This window comes from Arachis ipaensis, chromosome B1, assembly GCF_059453495.1.
Source record: "Arachis ipaensis isolate K30076 ecotype BB chromosome B1, ASM5945349v1, whole genome shotgun sequence".
Lineage (NCBI taxonomy): Eukaryota > Viridiplantae > Streptophyta > Magnoliopsida > Fabales > Fabaceae > Arachis > Arachis ipaensis.
This window is the reverse complement of record NC_142436.1, coordinates 86,446,073-86,460,344: the sequence shown is the minus strand read 5'-3', so window position 1 is coordinate 86,460,344 and position 14,272 is coordinate 86,446,073. Positions and strand designations below refer to the sequence as shown.

Below are 14,272 nucleotides of genomic sequence, written 5' to 3'. Positions count from 1 at the left end.
AAAGAGGGCTATTGGTGTAGAAGAAGAGGAGGAAGACTTGGATATAACTATGGAGGATGATATGGAAAACCATCATGAAGGAGAGGTGAACAATCATGCCAAAAGAGGTGCAACCAACCCTGCTGGATAAGAGAGGAGAGTTCTTGGATCCTACATCAATCCAAATCCAGGAAACTGTGGTATCAGCATTCAAAAGCCAACTATCAATGCTAATAATTTTGAATTGAAGCCTCAGCTCATAACTCTTGTCCAGAACAACTGTTCTTTTGGAGAAGGTGCCCAAGAGGACCCTAATGAGCATCTCATTAAATTTCAAAGGATATGTGACACAGTTAAATCTAATGGTGTTCATCCTGTCACCTATAGATTGCTACTATTTCCATTTTCTTTGAGGGACAAAGCATCAAAATGGCTAGAATCATTTCCTAAGGAAAGCTTGACAACTTGGGAGGATGTGGTGAATAGATTCTTAACAAGGTTCTACCCTCCATAAAAGGTAAACAGGCTGAGAACCGAAGTGCAGACATTCAGACAGTAGGATGGTGAAACAATTTATGAGCTTGGGAGAGATTCAAGGATTTGACAAGAAAATGCCCCCTGACATGTTTAATGAGTGGGTGTAACTTAATATCTTTTATGAAGGATTGAATTGTGAATCAAAGAAAGCTGTAGACCACTCATCTAGAGGTTCTCTTAATAAGAAGAAGACCATTGAAGAAGTCATTGATGTTATAGAGACAGTGGTTGACAATGAGTATTTTTATGCCTCAGACAGAAGCAACAACAGAGGAGTCTTGGAATTAAACCATATGGATGTAATCTTGGCTCAGAATAAGATGATCACCAAGCAACTGGCTAAATTGACAAAGCAAATGGAGAAGAATCAGGCTGCAGCTATCTACACTCAACCATCACCTCAAGGAGAGCTAGACACAGAAGAAGGAGTTAATTGGGAGGAAGCTAATTACCTTAGAAATACATCTAGGCAGGTTCATGATCCATATTCTAAAACCTATAACTCTGGTTGGAGGAACCACCCAAACTTTGGGTAGGAAAACCAACAAAACCAAGGCCAAGACCACATACCCCATAACCTAAACTAGTATAACAACTCCACTCACCAAAATTCCAACCAAAAATCATACCAGACCACGCAAAATACTTATTCACAGCCACCATACCAAAGCCACAATAACCACTCTCAACACCACATGATGATGACAGAATGGCCAAAATAGAAGCTATGCTTGCAAACCTGTGCAAGGAGTCTGAAGACAAGAAGAAATTCAGGGAAGAAGTGAGAGGTAGTATAAAAAGCCGAGGGGAGGTTATTAAGAATCTCGAAGCTCAAGTAGGACATCTTTCACAGCAGACTCCGAAGTTCACTGATAGTTTCCCAAGTGACATTGAGAAAAATCCAAGAGGGGAAATGAAGAAGGTGAGATGGGAAGAGTGTAAGGCAGTTACTCTTGCAAATGAAGAAATTCTGGAAGAAGATACCAGCAAACCAACAGAGCATAGCCAAGGAAGTTCCCAGAGCAACTTGGAGAAAAAAGAACAAGGAACTGGATCTGTACAAAGGAAAGAATCAACAAGGGAGGAAATTCCGAAACCTTATGTGCCAAAGGCACCATTTCCTCAGAGGCTCAGAGGAGGTGAGAAAGAAAGGTCATATTTAAGATTCCTAAATATGTTTGTATCTCTCAGTGTCAACACCCCTTTTATCAAAACTCTCCAACAGATGCCTATATACATTAAGTACATGAAAGAGCTGCTGACCAAGAAAGAAACCTTAAAAGGGGGACAAACAGTGACAATGAACAAGGAATGTAGTGCCCTCATCAAGAAGGACGTACTCCTGAAGAAAAAAGATCCAGGGAGTTTTCATATTCCATGTGCCATAGGAGAGACAAAAATTGATAGAGGATTTTGTGACCTAGGAGCTAGCATAAATGTGATGCCTCTATCTCTTGAGAAGAAGCTGCAAATCAATGAGCTGAGATCCACGGATGTAATCATCCAATTGGCGGATAAAAATCAGAAGCTGGCCGAAGGAGTAGTAGAAAATGTATTGGTGAAAGTGGAAAACTACTTCCTCCCCACTGACTTTGTTGTTTTGGACATGGAGGAAAGTTACCTCCATCCTATTATTCTGGAGAGACCATTTCTAGCCACTGCTAGAGCGCTGATAGATGTGGAACAAGGAGAGTTAATCCTGAGAATATATGATGAACACCTCACCTTCCATGTTTTCAAAGCTACACCCGAATCTAAGCCAGAACCTAAGGAGCTGAAGGATGATCGCAGCAAAATGTCCCTGGAAGAAAGCAACAATGAACCGGAAGCAGAGCCCTTGAAACAATCCTTGGTGTCTTGGTGAACAAGCAAGAATCTCAAAAGATACAGCAACCAAGGGAGTCCAAGGAAGAGCTGAAGCCACAAGAATCAGGAAGAGCAGTTAATAAGGACCTCCCAAATACAATAATCACTGGAGCACCACTGGAAGAAGAGAAAAGAGTTGTGAAGAAATTGCCAAGGGGATGGAGAAATAAGAAGATTCCTACAGAGGGTTTTACCCCTGGAGACAAGGTGATATCAGCCCACCATCCACCAACCCCACCCCATCTTCCAACAATTCCATCTCAGTTACCTCAAGTGTTCACCATCAGAAAGGTCCTCTCCCTAAAGTATGTAGAGATCATCAAGGAATCAAGTGGAGACAGCTTCACTGTGAGGGGAGAAGACCTAAGGCACTAGAATCCACCATGACAAAAACCAACCGTCAAGCTAATGACGCTAAAGAAGCACTCCATGGGAGGCACCCCATGATTTAGTTTCTTTTTTTTCAATACTTTAGTATGAATAATAATTGTTGCTCTAACATGAATTCAACCTCTCATAAACAATGTTGACAACTATCCATGACATTGTGAAGTATATAATCAAGTTCTAAGTTTGGTGTGCCTACAAACACACTAAGATACCTCTCAAAAATTGATGATCATATTGCCACTTTGACATATGTTTCTTAGAATATATAGCCAAACATTAAGTTTGGTGTTCTATATATTGTAAGAACAAGGCATGAGAGTCAAAGTTCTTTTGAGTTTTGAAAGTCATGAAAGTGCAACCATGTTTATAATTTTTAGTTCATGTTTAGAAATAGAAAAATAAAGTGTTTCTCATGATGGTTTAACCAAAAGTGACACTAATCCCGTTGAGATCTCAATGACAATACTTGGAGGATGTAACACTTTGAACTATGTAGCCAAACACTAAGTTTGGTGCCCTCCAAGATTATATATAAGAGCATAAAAGGAGTCACGATTGGTTAAACAAGCATAAGGATTGCTAGTTAAATTTTTAGCTTTAAATATTAATTGTTCTATTGCCTCCACTTGTTAGTACTTACTTCTTTTGTCTTGTTATGATTGTTAGGTGAGCAGCAGAAATATTTAATGAAAGGGACAAGGCAATGGATGATAAAGATAGCATGAGGACAAAAGGGTAAGTCACATGGTCAGAAGGATGCTTCTTGGGAATAAAAATCTGCACACCTTGAGAAGAGGGATCTAGAAGACCGAAGAGATATATGCTTAATGAAGAGGCAACTTTTGTCTTCATTCAACCTTGCATGCACACCCTTCATTCATCACTTGTCCCAAAGAATCCCAACCATCCATTCTTCATTAAAGCTTATCATACATGGCCTCACTTGGACCGTGCACATGAACTAAAGTTCAATATTCTTGTACTCTAAACAAATTCAACTCTTGTATTTTCTAAAGCTAAAGCCACCCAACCGTGTTTACATGCAATAAATCATTCTTGTTCAGTTCTTCTCACAACATTACCTAGCCTTCAAACCACCTTTTCATCAAGAGTGCATCACACTAGTCACCTCTCTTCATAAACCTTTAACCTCAACTCGGCTAACCATCAAGGAAGGTATGGCATCTTCCTCAAGTTTCAAAAGAAGGAGAGGAAAGGAACCCATTGTTGAAGAAGGAGAAAATAAATATGATCGATGGAAGTTCAGATCATGGTTCCATCAAATGCAACTTGGCTGGATGAATGACAAAAAGATATATCCAGAAATCCCTTTCCAGCTACCTGAGGATGGATGCCTAGAAATGAGAACTAAGATCAGAAAGAGGAAATGGGAAGAGCTGACCTCACCAATCAACAGGATCAATGCAAACATCATAAGAGAGTTCTATGCTAACACTTCAAGGCTAGATATGACCGAAGCCCCAATGTACAAGAGTTATGTACGGGGTGTGGAAGTAAACTTTTAGTTCGAAGACCATTATAAAAGTCTTAGGACTACAGACAGCACATTTTGATGAGCCAGGGTACCAAGAAAGAGTGAATGGGAATCCAGATTATGATGAAATCTCTAGTGATATCTGTGTAGTGAACACTGACTTGGAAAGAGACAATCAAGGAGGGAACAAGTACCTGAAAAGGTGAGATCTCATCCCTGAAGCAAATGGTTGGTATGAGCTTATAAAGAGATCAATTCTAGGCACAGTGAACACCTCGGAAGTTAACAAGAAAAGGGCTGTCATGCTACACTGTATAATGGTAGGAGGAGAGATAAAAGTTCACGAGATCATTGCAAATGATATTTAAAAGGTTGCAGAGAAAAATTCTGTTGAAGCCTGGCTCCATTACCCAAGCACCATTATGAGGTTATGCATGAAAGCCAGAGTGCCACTGGAGGATGCAAAGCCAACATGGCTGCATCCAGGCTTACCTATGACCCTCGAAAGGATGATGAATGTCACAGAGACAAAACAAAGTCGAAGACCACAAAGGAGGCGAAGGAGAGAAGAACCACGGGAGGAAGAAGAACAAGAAGAAGAGCAACAATTCCAACCACAAACCAACATGGACATGGGCCGGATGCAAGAAGCAATTGAAAGGCTATCCGAACAGTACCTGAGAGTTCAAGAGAAATAAGAAGAATTCCATTCACAATACATGAGAGCTCAAGAGAGACAAGAGGAGCTTCAATTGAGAATGATGAGCCAGCAAAGAGATTTTGAGTCAAGATCTCTAGTTATGCAAAAAGAATAAGCTTCACAATTTCAAGGATCTTTCAACCAGCTGGCCCAACTTCAAGTTGATAACATGAGAGCTTTCAAGGAGTTCACGACTCTTCAGGATGCAAGATATGGAGTTCAATCTATTTATAACATAAATGGCCAAATCAAGCTCAACTACATTACGGAATATCTACATAGTATGGACCCAACATTTCCAATTTATGATTAATACTTCAAGGAAAGGAGTGACATAGAAATAGACAAAGCAATACGCCTTGAAGACAGAATGGAAGAGACAATGAAGAAAGCTAGATTCTGGACAAAGCTAAAGGGAAAAGGCAAGGGAGAAACTAGTAAGCAAGCAAGCGAGAAGAAGAAGAAAGACAAACAGGATAAAAAATGAAAGGTGGACTTGCTCCTTGGTTATTCTACTCAATAAAGAAAGAACATGTCTATTTAGTTGATAGTAACTTTTAGTTTAAGTCAATTTGCATGCTGTGATGTTTAATTTTGCAATAAATATGCTAGCATAGGTGTGTGTGTTTTCACTTTCACTAGTGTTAAATGCTTGTTTGACCCCTGAGTCTTTTCAATTTGAATAAAAGAAATGGTTGAACAAAAGTGGAATAGTTCCTTTTTAGCAAGAAATAAAATAACAGTAAGTGGTGGTATATATGTTTGATTGTGTAGTAGCTCACTTATAATGAATAAAAGGATAGATTATTTCCCTTTTTAGTATAAACTAGCATGCTGTCTATGAATCTTAGTAAATAAAAGTACTTGGATGAAAGAAAAACCAATAGAAAGAAAAAAAGAAAAGCCAAAAGTGGCAACAAAAACAAAAGAAAGCAAAGAATAAGGCTAGACACCAATAGCTTGGACCTTAGGACATATGTTTATGGTGTCTTTGTACTAGGATCTGCTTGGATGATTAGGTTCTATGGAGTACTTTAACACTTGGTAACTTGGGTTAACTTACCTGAGATTATCAACCAAAAATTCATTATCAAGAACAACTTAGTTACAAGGCATTTAGTAATCCAAAGAGGTGCTGGACACCAATGTCTTAAAAAGAATTGTGAGCCAAGTGTCTGTAGTGAATATGTATCGAGTACAAATAAGCTAAGAAACTGCTACAACACATGATACTGAGCTAAAGTTTACAGAAAAAGAAAATAAAGAAAAGAAATTACCAAGGATGAGTGAATAATAAGAGGTCATAGCAGTGTGTTAACTGATGCTTAAAGGAGACAGTCTATGCCTAAAGATCAGTGAGAAGTGAGTTACTGCATCTTCTGCATAAAACCTCATGAACTAATAATAATTACTTGCCGATATGAACATCACCTTCTGTTTCATTCTTTCTTCTCAATAACTCAGTACTTGCTTAGGGACAAGCAAGATTTAAGTTTGGTGTTGTGATGCCAGGGCATCTTAGGCTATTTTCACTAGCCTTTTTCTTTGTTTTTAATAGGTTTTATGCACTTTCTTAAGTTATAAGTAAGCAATTGGGGTAGAAATTCATGCATGCCTGGATTCATCCAACCATAGTTAATTTGATGCAATTTCATGAGAATTATGCTTTAATTACTTGTATGCTAAGAATGATGAGAATTCTCATGACTTTAGCAAGGCTTTGATGCATGTATTGGTTGATGACAGGTGAAGGAAGGCATGGAAGAAAATTGAAGAAGGAGCATGAAAAGATGAAGAAGAAGCAACGTTGGTGGCTAAGTTGGACCACTAACGTTGCCTCAAACGTTGGAAGGAAGGTAGAGCAAGTCTCTGCATGATTTGCTGGTGCTCACGTTTGAGGGGACGTTGGCAAGCCAACGTTACCCCAACGTTGTGATAAAATGTTCAATTATGGAGCTGAATGATTTTTGAGTGATGCGTACGCGTCTGTGACGCGTACGCGTGAAAGAGAAAAATTTCTATATCCACGTGCAAGTGTGAGTCACGCACACGCGTGAAATGGAAAAATTGACCATCCACGCATACGTGTGGGTCACGCGTACACGTCACCAAAGAAACGTTGGAGGTCAAACGTTGCCTCAAACGCTGCATCCAATGTCTGCGATGAGAAGCCCTGAATTTGGAAATGAAAAACTTGAATCGACGCGCACGCGTCAGTGGCGCGCACGCGTTAGTGACGCGTATGCGTGAATGGGAAAAATGGCAATGCACGCGTAAGCGTGGTGTACGCGCACGCGTGGATTTGCCAACGTTGGTGGGAATGTTGCTAGTCTAACGCCGAGTCCAACGCTCTTCTACATGTTTTAAAACTGGAAAATTAGATTTTTGCATCAACGCGCATGCGTACAGCACGCGCATACGTGGATGAGCATGTTTACCTCGTGGGAGCAAACGCGCAAGGCACATGTACGCATGGGTAGAAGAACGTTGGCACTCCAACGTTGAGTCAAACACCAATGACAGCAAATTCCTCTGGTTTTTAAGAAAGCGTTTGAGTCAACGCTGGCCATCAAACGTTGACTCCAACTTGAAGCACCAGAACTTGCAATTTAAACAGATCTCTTCTCAACAGCAAGGGAAACCAATTAGAGCCATTTCAACCCAAGTCTATCAACGCCAAAAGCCCAATTCAGAGATTGAAGATCAAGGGAAGAAAGTGTATAAATAGATTAGGATTTAAGTTGGTGGGGACTTTTTTTGGGACTTTTACTTTACTGCACTTTTCACTTTTCTGTTCAAATTTTCAGAATGTACCTTTCAATTCCAATTTCCATTTTGAGAGCTATGAACAACTAAACCTCTTTCATTGGGTTAGGGAGCTCTATTGTAATTCAATGGATCAATAGTAGTTTTCATCTTGTTCTTCTTTCTTTTCTCTTGATTTTTGTTAGAAAGCTTTCGGTCTTAATTCAATTGCATAGTTGTCTTGAGAGAGAAGCTATCCATAATAGGAATTCTTCGGATCCTTGAGAGAGTGATGAAGAATTCATGCTAGAATTGCTTTCTCACATTGGATTTGATTGGGGGTTGGATGGAACTTTGATCTATGAATTTGTGTGGTATAGTCAGTGACCGAACTTCAACTTTTCCCATGAGCAATTAAATCAAGACATTGGGCAATTGTTCATGCTTAGAGAGATTGGTGAGCCAAGACATTGGGATCCAATCATCTAAGATTGCCAAGCAATGTCAATGAATGCATTGAATGAGGAAGAGATGAAAATGATTTGATCCGGAGAATTCAATATCTCCTGAAACCCAATGAATCACCATCTCTAATCTACCCATTCTATTTACTTTCTACTCTTTAATTTCATGCTTAATCCCCATTCCCATTTAATTTCATGCAATTTAAGTTTCTGTCATTTAATTTCTCGCACTTTAATTGTTATCATTTAATTTCTTGCAATTTAAGTTTCTCGCCAAATTTTACTTTCTGCAATCCCAATTAAATTCTGATTTCGCTCAACTAGCATAATTCTCCAATTAACATTGATCAACCAACCAATCCCTGTGGGATTTGACCTCACTCTACAGTGAGTTTTTACTTGACGAGAATCCGGTGCACTTGCCGGTAGGAAATTGTTGAGAGACAGTTTTCGAGCGAATCAGCTCCATTCTTCAAAATTAATGTCTTCAAGATTTGATGGAGTTCTTCACAAACCATGAGCTCCCAAAATTGATTCTCCATGTGCGATCCGGGATCTCACACTTTGCTTTGACACCCGTCTTGAAGTTGATCATTATTAATCCATCCAGGTGGCGAGCAGGATGAATTCTCAATAGAATGACCAAAAATCCCTCTAGACCCAAGCACTCTAGTTCCATACCAACCATTGCTATTCAACTTTGAGCATGCAATAATCATGAACCTAGAGTGACGTTTCCAACCACTACACAACTCGCTCCTACTCTTAACTCCATAAAGAGCTCTAAGTTGACCATCATTTTCAATCAAACCATATTCAAGTAAGAAAGTAAAGTTTAGAGATAATAATTTTACCTACTTGAATGTTGTATAGGATGGTGACTTAGGAAGGGGTGGTTCCAATGATCGTGCAAGTGCCACTCCCTTGTGCTCTTCTTTGACTACCTCCACCTCTTGGCAAGCTTCTTCAATGTCAATTCCTTGTTCACCAACTTCTTCCATACATTCCTCAATGCCCAAGTCATGTGTTGGAGATGGTGCACTAGTCTCCTCAACATCAATTTTACAACACAATGAGGAAGGTTCAACAATCTCACATAGCACATTAGTTGGTGTAGAATTAACTTCAATAATAGAACTTATGACTTGCTCAACTTCTTCCAATTTTTTATCTTCCACGATATATGTAGGAGGTTTCATATTATCCTCCTCAACATCAATTTCAAGCTCAATGGAAGGATGTTCAACAACTTCCACAAAATCATCAACAACATTGCTTGGTGTGGAAATGTTCTCAAGCTTGAATTCCACCTTTTGTTCTACTTCACCCATGTCTTTAACTACTTCTTCCTCTTCTCTAACAATCATAGCTTCTTCCAATTGGTCCAACATAAAGCAACATTCTTCATTTTCCACCGGAATTTTCAATCTCTCCTTCATGCTATGCTTTTCAACCAATTCTCCACATGTGGCCATGGGAGCACTTTGAGTGTTCAAGCATTGAGAGGCTAATCGGTTTACCATCTCATTCAAGGCGGCTATGGATTCTTGTGCCTCCCTTTGCATTTCTCTTTGTTCTTGAAGTAGCAAAGTGAGAGAATCATCAATTGGGGCTTGGGGTGGATAGGAGGGTTCATTATTTTGGAGAAAGGGTTCATAATAGGAAGGTGGTTCTTCTTGGTAAGGGTGTGGTGGTTCAACACTCTCCACTTTTCCCACTTGTTGCACAACACGCTCCATGGTTGCTTGAAGTTGATCCAATGCTTCCTTGAGATGATCCCTTGACTCTTGTTCCAAATTGCTAGCATAAGTAGGATCATATTGCTCTTGGATTGATGGACATGAATATTCTTCCATGGGAGGTTGTGGTAGAAAGTAGAATTCATCTTGTGGTTGAAAATTTGCATACATTGGAGGTGGTTCATCTTGGTAATAGTATGGATGAGGTGGTTCTTGGAATTGTTGAAGTTGAAATGGTGGTGGTTCTATGTATGGTTCATATGGCTCATATGGTTGTTAGTATGGTGGATAAGGATTAGGGTCATATGAAGGCATTTGGTAAAAAGGGGCTTGTGAGCATGGTTGAGGGTTATGTTAAGGATAAGCTTCATAAGCATATGGTGGGGCTTATTGGTAACTACAAGGAGGTCCATCATAGCTATTGAATTGATAAGCATTAGGAGTGGAGTTATACCTATAAGAGACCAGAGGAGGTTGTTGCCAAGAAGGTTGTCCATAAGCTTGAGGCTCCTCCCAACCTTGATTGTTCCATCCTTGATGCATACCCTCATTATAATCTCCATTTTCTACAACATAATTAGAACCAAACTCATAGTCAAAGTGAGAATTCATGATAGCAAAAGGCAATTAAAATCAAAATCAAACAAGAAACAAAGAAAGCTAAATCCTAAAACTAGAAAAAACTAACAAAGAAGCAAAAGACAAGCATATTCATAATATTCACATATATACAATAACCAATAACAAGCGCACATTTGCAATTCCCCGGCAACGGCGCCATTTTGATGAATGGATTTTTGACGGTTTAGAATTTCACAAATGAAATCTCATTGCAATTATAGTTTCTAAACCAACAATAATCGTTTCATACAAAAATTTGGTTGTCACAAGTAACAAACCCCTATAAAAATAACCGAAGTATTCAAACCTCGGGCCGTTCTCCCTAGGAATTGCAATAAAGTGTTCTTGTTATTGGTTATGAAGTATGTTTGGGTTTTTTGAGGTAATAGACAAGAAATATAAATGGCAAAGGAAATAAACTAACAACTAACAAAGCTCTTGGCAAGGTATGAGAACTAGAAGTCCTATCCTCATTATCCTCCTCAATTGTGACAACAATTGTCCATTGCTCCCACTTAGTTAACCTCTAACTATGAAGGAAAGTCAAGTGGATGAATTAACTTGAGTCCACAAGTCCTAGCCTAATCACGATGAAAGACTAGCTTTAGTGGCATTCAAGTTAATTAGCAACTTCTAATTATCAATCAATAAAGGAGTTTGATAACTCAAGAGTCACCAATTACTCTACCTAGGCCAAGAGGAACAAAATCTAACTCATAACTAAAAGAGGCATTTCAACAAACACATAGAAGGCAATAAAGGTAAACAACAAGAATTGCAAGAATTAAAGAGAGATCTAAATACAAAGGCAAGAGATGAATAATAGAAAACCAAATCAAACATGAAAAGACATGGAAATCATAAATTGCATTGAAAGAGAAATAGAGATCTACATAAGAATTCATAAAGCAAAAGGAAAATTGAAGCAAGAGAAGAAGTAGATCTAGATCTAAGAAATTAACCTAAACCTAATCCTAATTCTAGAGAGAAGAGAGAGCTTCTCTCTCAAGAAACTAACTTTCCCTCTAAAACTAAAACTAAACTCACTAGTTGACTAGATGATTGATCTCTCTTCCTTCCTTGGGTTAAATAGCATCATAGGTGAGTTGGATTTGGGCCTGGAAAGCCCAGAAATCGCCCCCAGTGGATTGCCTTTAAGTGAGTCACGTGCGAACACTGATGTATACGTGTGGGTCACGCGTACGCGTCACTTGACAAATTGCTATCCACGTGTACGCGTCGCCATGCGACCTCATCGTTTCACGCGTGCGCGTATGCTGCGCGTGCGCATCGATGAATGCATCCCAAATCCTTGAATTTCCATGATTTCTCCACTTTGCATGCTGTTCTCTTCATTCTTTTGATCCATTCCTAGCCTTTTCAACCTGAAATCACTAACACAAACATCAAGGCATCTAGTAGAATCAAAGGTGAATTAAAATTAACCAATTAAAGGCCTAAAAGCCATGTTTTCACTCTTAAGTGCAAATTAGGGAAACTATGTAAAACCATGCTATTTTAGTGAATAAGTGTGAGAAAAGGGTGATAAAATCCCCTAAATTCAGCATAGAATGCACCACCAAATAGTGGTGCATCATGTGTGTATTCCAATTATGTGTGCGGTTAGAATACATACAACGGCCAGTTAAAATGGCATCTACACCGTCAAAATTTAAGCATGAGTTCTGTAATTAAATGGCCTAAGTTGCAAACAATGAGTAAGCATCAGTTAGACTCAAGCAAGCTTAGGCAATTACAACAAGAGTGAATTGAATTTAGGAAATATCGGATATTGAAATTGTGCAAGTGAAAGCACAAGATTAATAAAAATTAGCACGATACACAATAATCAATTCAATGATGGAAAGAAAAACCACTTATTCATCCTCAATAATAATGAAATAATCACATAGACAAGGTTCTGGTTACAAAAAAGTGACAAGTCTTGATAAGAATCAAGTCTAGTCAACTCAAACAAATGCAAAGCATTAACAAGAAACAAGGACCTTGTTTAAATGATTATATTGATTTAAAACCATGATGAACAGGCAATTCAATTCACTTCACTAAATTCAATATGTACTTATCAACATTGCACCAAATAAGTGACCAAAGTTAAATTTCAAAACCAATTTGGTGCTAACAACTCAAGGCAAGAAATAAGTACATTATTGAATTTCAACTTCAAAATAGCATCATAATCATGCAAAAGTGCACCATCCTTGATGAGAATGCCAAACAAGAATATAATTTAACACATATAGTAGCTACAACACATGTATTAAAAAAAAGTTTATTCAGGCATTATGTCAAACGCATGGTATGCGGTGCACAAATTCAACAAATTCAAGCCAAAATTCAAACATTAATAACCATAAGTCAAAAATTGAACACTTACAACTCAACAACAACTAATTAAGCAAAAATAAGCCAGATTACTAAAGCTAAATAAAGAAAATAGAAATTAAACAAGCAAAGAAGAGTACAGAGAAAAGAAGAAGAAGAAAAAAGAAGAAAAGAGATGGAAGAAGGAAGAAGGAAGAGAGGGAGGTATGGCGGTGGCTGAACGGCAGCCCCAGCTGTGGTGGTCGCTGGAGGAAAGGTTGGGTGGTTGGGCAGTGGCCAGACGGAGAAGAGAAAAGAAGGGTTGTGGTTGGCTGGTGCAACAGGGCATCCTCCCTGATTAACGCCCAGAACGCGACCTGTGTGTACACACAAAGAAGTGTGTGTACGCACACATGGGGAAAAAAGGGGTGCAAATGCACAGGGTGTGCGAGCGCTCTTGGTAGGAAGGGTGTTACGATGTGTATGTACGCACAGGGCTGTGCGCATGCACAGAGGATTTTTTTTTAGGGCAACAGGACCATGTGTGCGTACGCACAGAGAGACGGGTGTATGCATAGAATGAAAATGTGCTGGGGTGCGCTTGCACAGGGTGTGCGACCGCTGTGAACAGAGCGTGTGTCATCAAGTGTGCGTATGCACACGGCTGTGCACACGCACAGATGGCGAAAACTAGGGGACGTGTGCATATGCAGAAGGCTGTGCGCGTGCACAATGCTCTGTTTCTACAACATTTTTAATGCCTCTAAGGCTCCAACCATGATATCAATCAAAGGTTTTCAACCCCAAAACATATCATTCTTCAAAAAAATATGATCAAACATAAAATGCAACTAATTTAAACCTAGAATTCAATCAAACCAAGCTAAGCAAAGAGACAAAATTCAATAAACAAGGGCTAAAAGAAGAGAAGAGTTAGAAGGATGTTACCATGGTGGGGTGTCTCCTACCTAGCACTTTGGTTTAAAGTCCTCAAGTTGGACATTTGGTTGAAGCTTGTGTCATGATGGCTTATGCTTCCACTCATCCTTGAGTTGCCACCCATGTTTTCTCCTCAAAGCTCCTCTGGGGTCCTAAACAAAGTACATTAAGCTCTTAAGCAACTTCAGGTAAGCAATTGGGACCGAAAATTGTTATTTGTAGAGGTGTATGCCCGGATTCCACACTTTGGTTTCTCTATCATCCTCTTGTTAATTCTTGCTCTTGCACTTGGATGAACAATCTCCCGAATTTTTCTTGAAGCACCCAAATAAACCTTGGAATCCTCCTAATTGAACCTTGCACCACATATGCTTCCAATTCCATTGGCAACCAACACCTATTTCTTCATCATTTAACACTCCAAGAAGCACCTTAAGTTGGTGATTCGTTTCCAAGAGAGCATATTGGTATG

General features: G+C 39.2%; 1 pseudogene; it reads right to left on the bottom strand.

Annotated features, from left to right (window-relative positions):
* Positions 1-502: 502 nt before the first annotated feature.
* LOC148577338 (small nucleolar RNA R71) lies at positions 503-604 on the bottom strand (annotated as a pseudogene).
* Between the last annotated feature and the right edge of the window lie 13,668 nt (positions 605-14,272).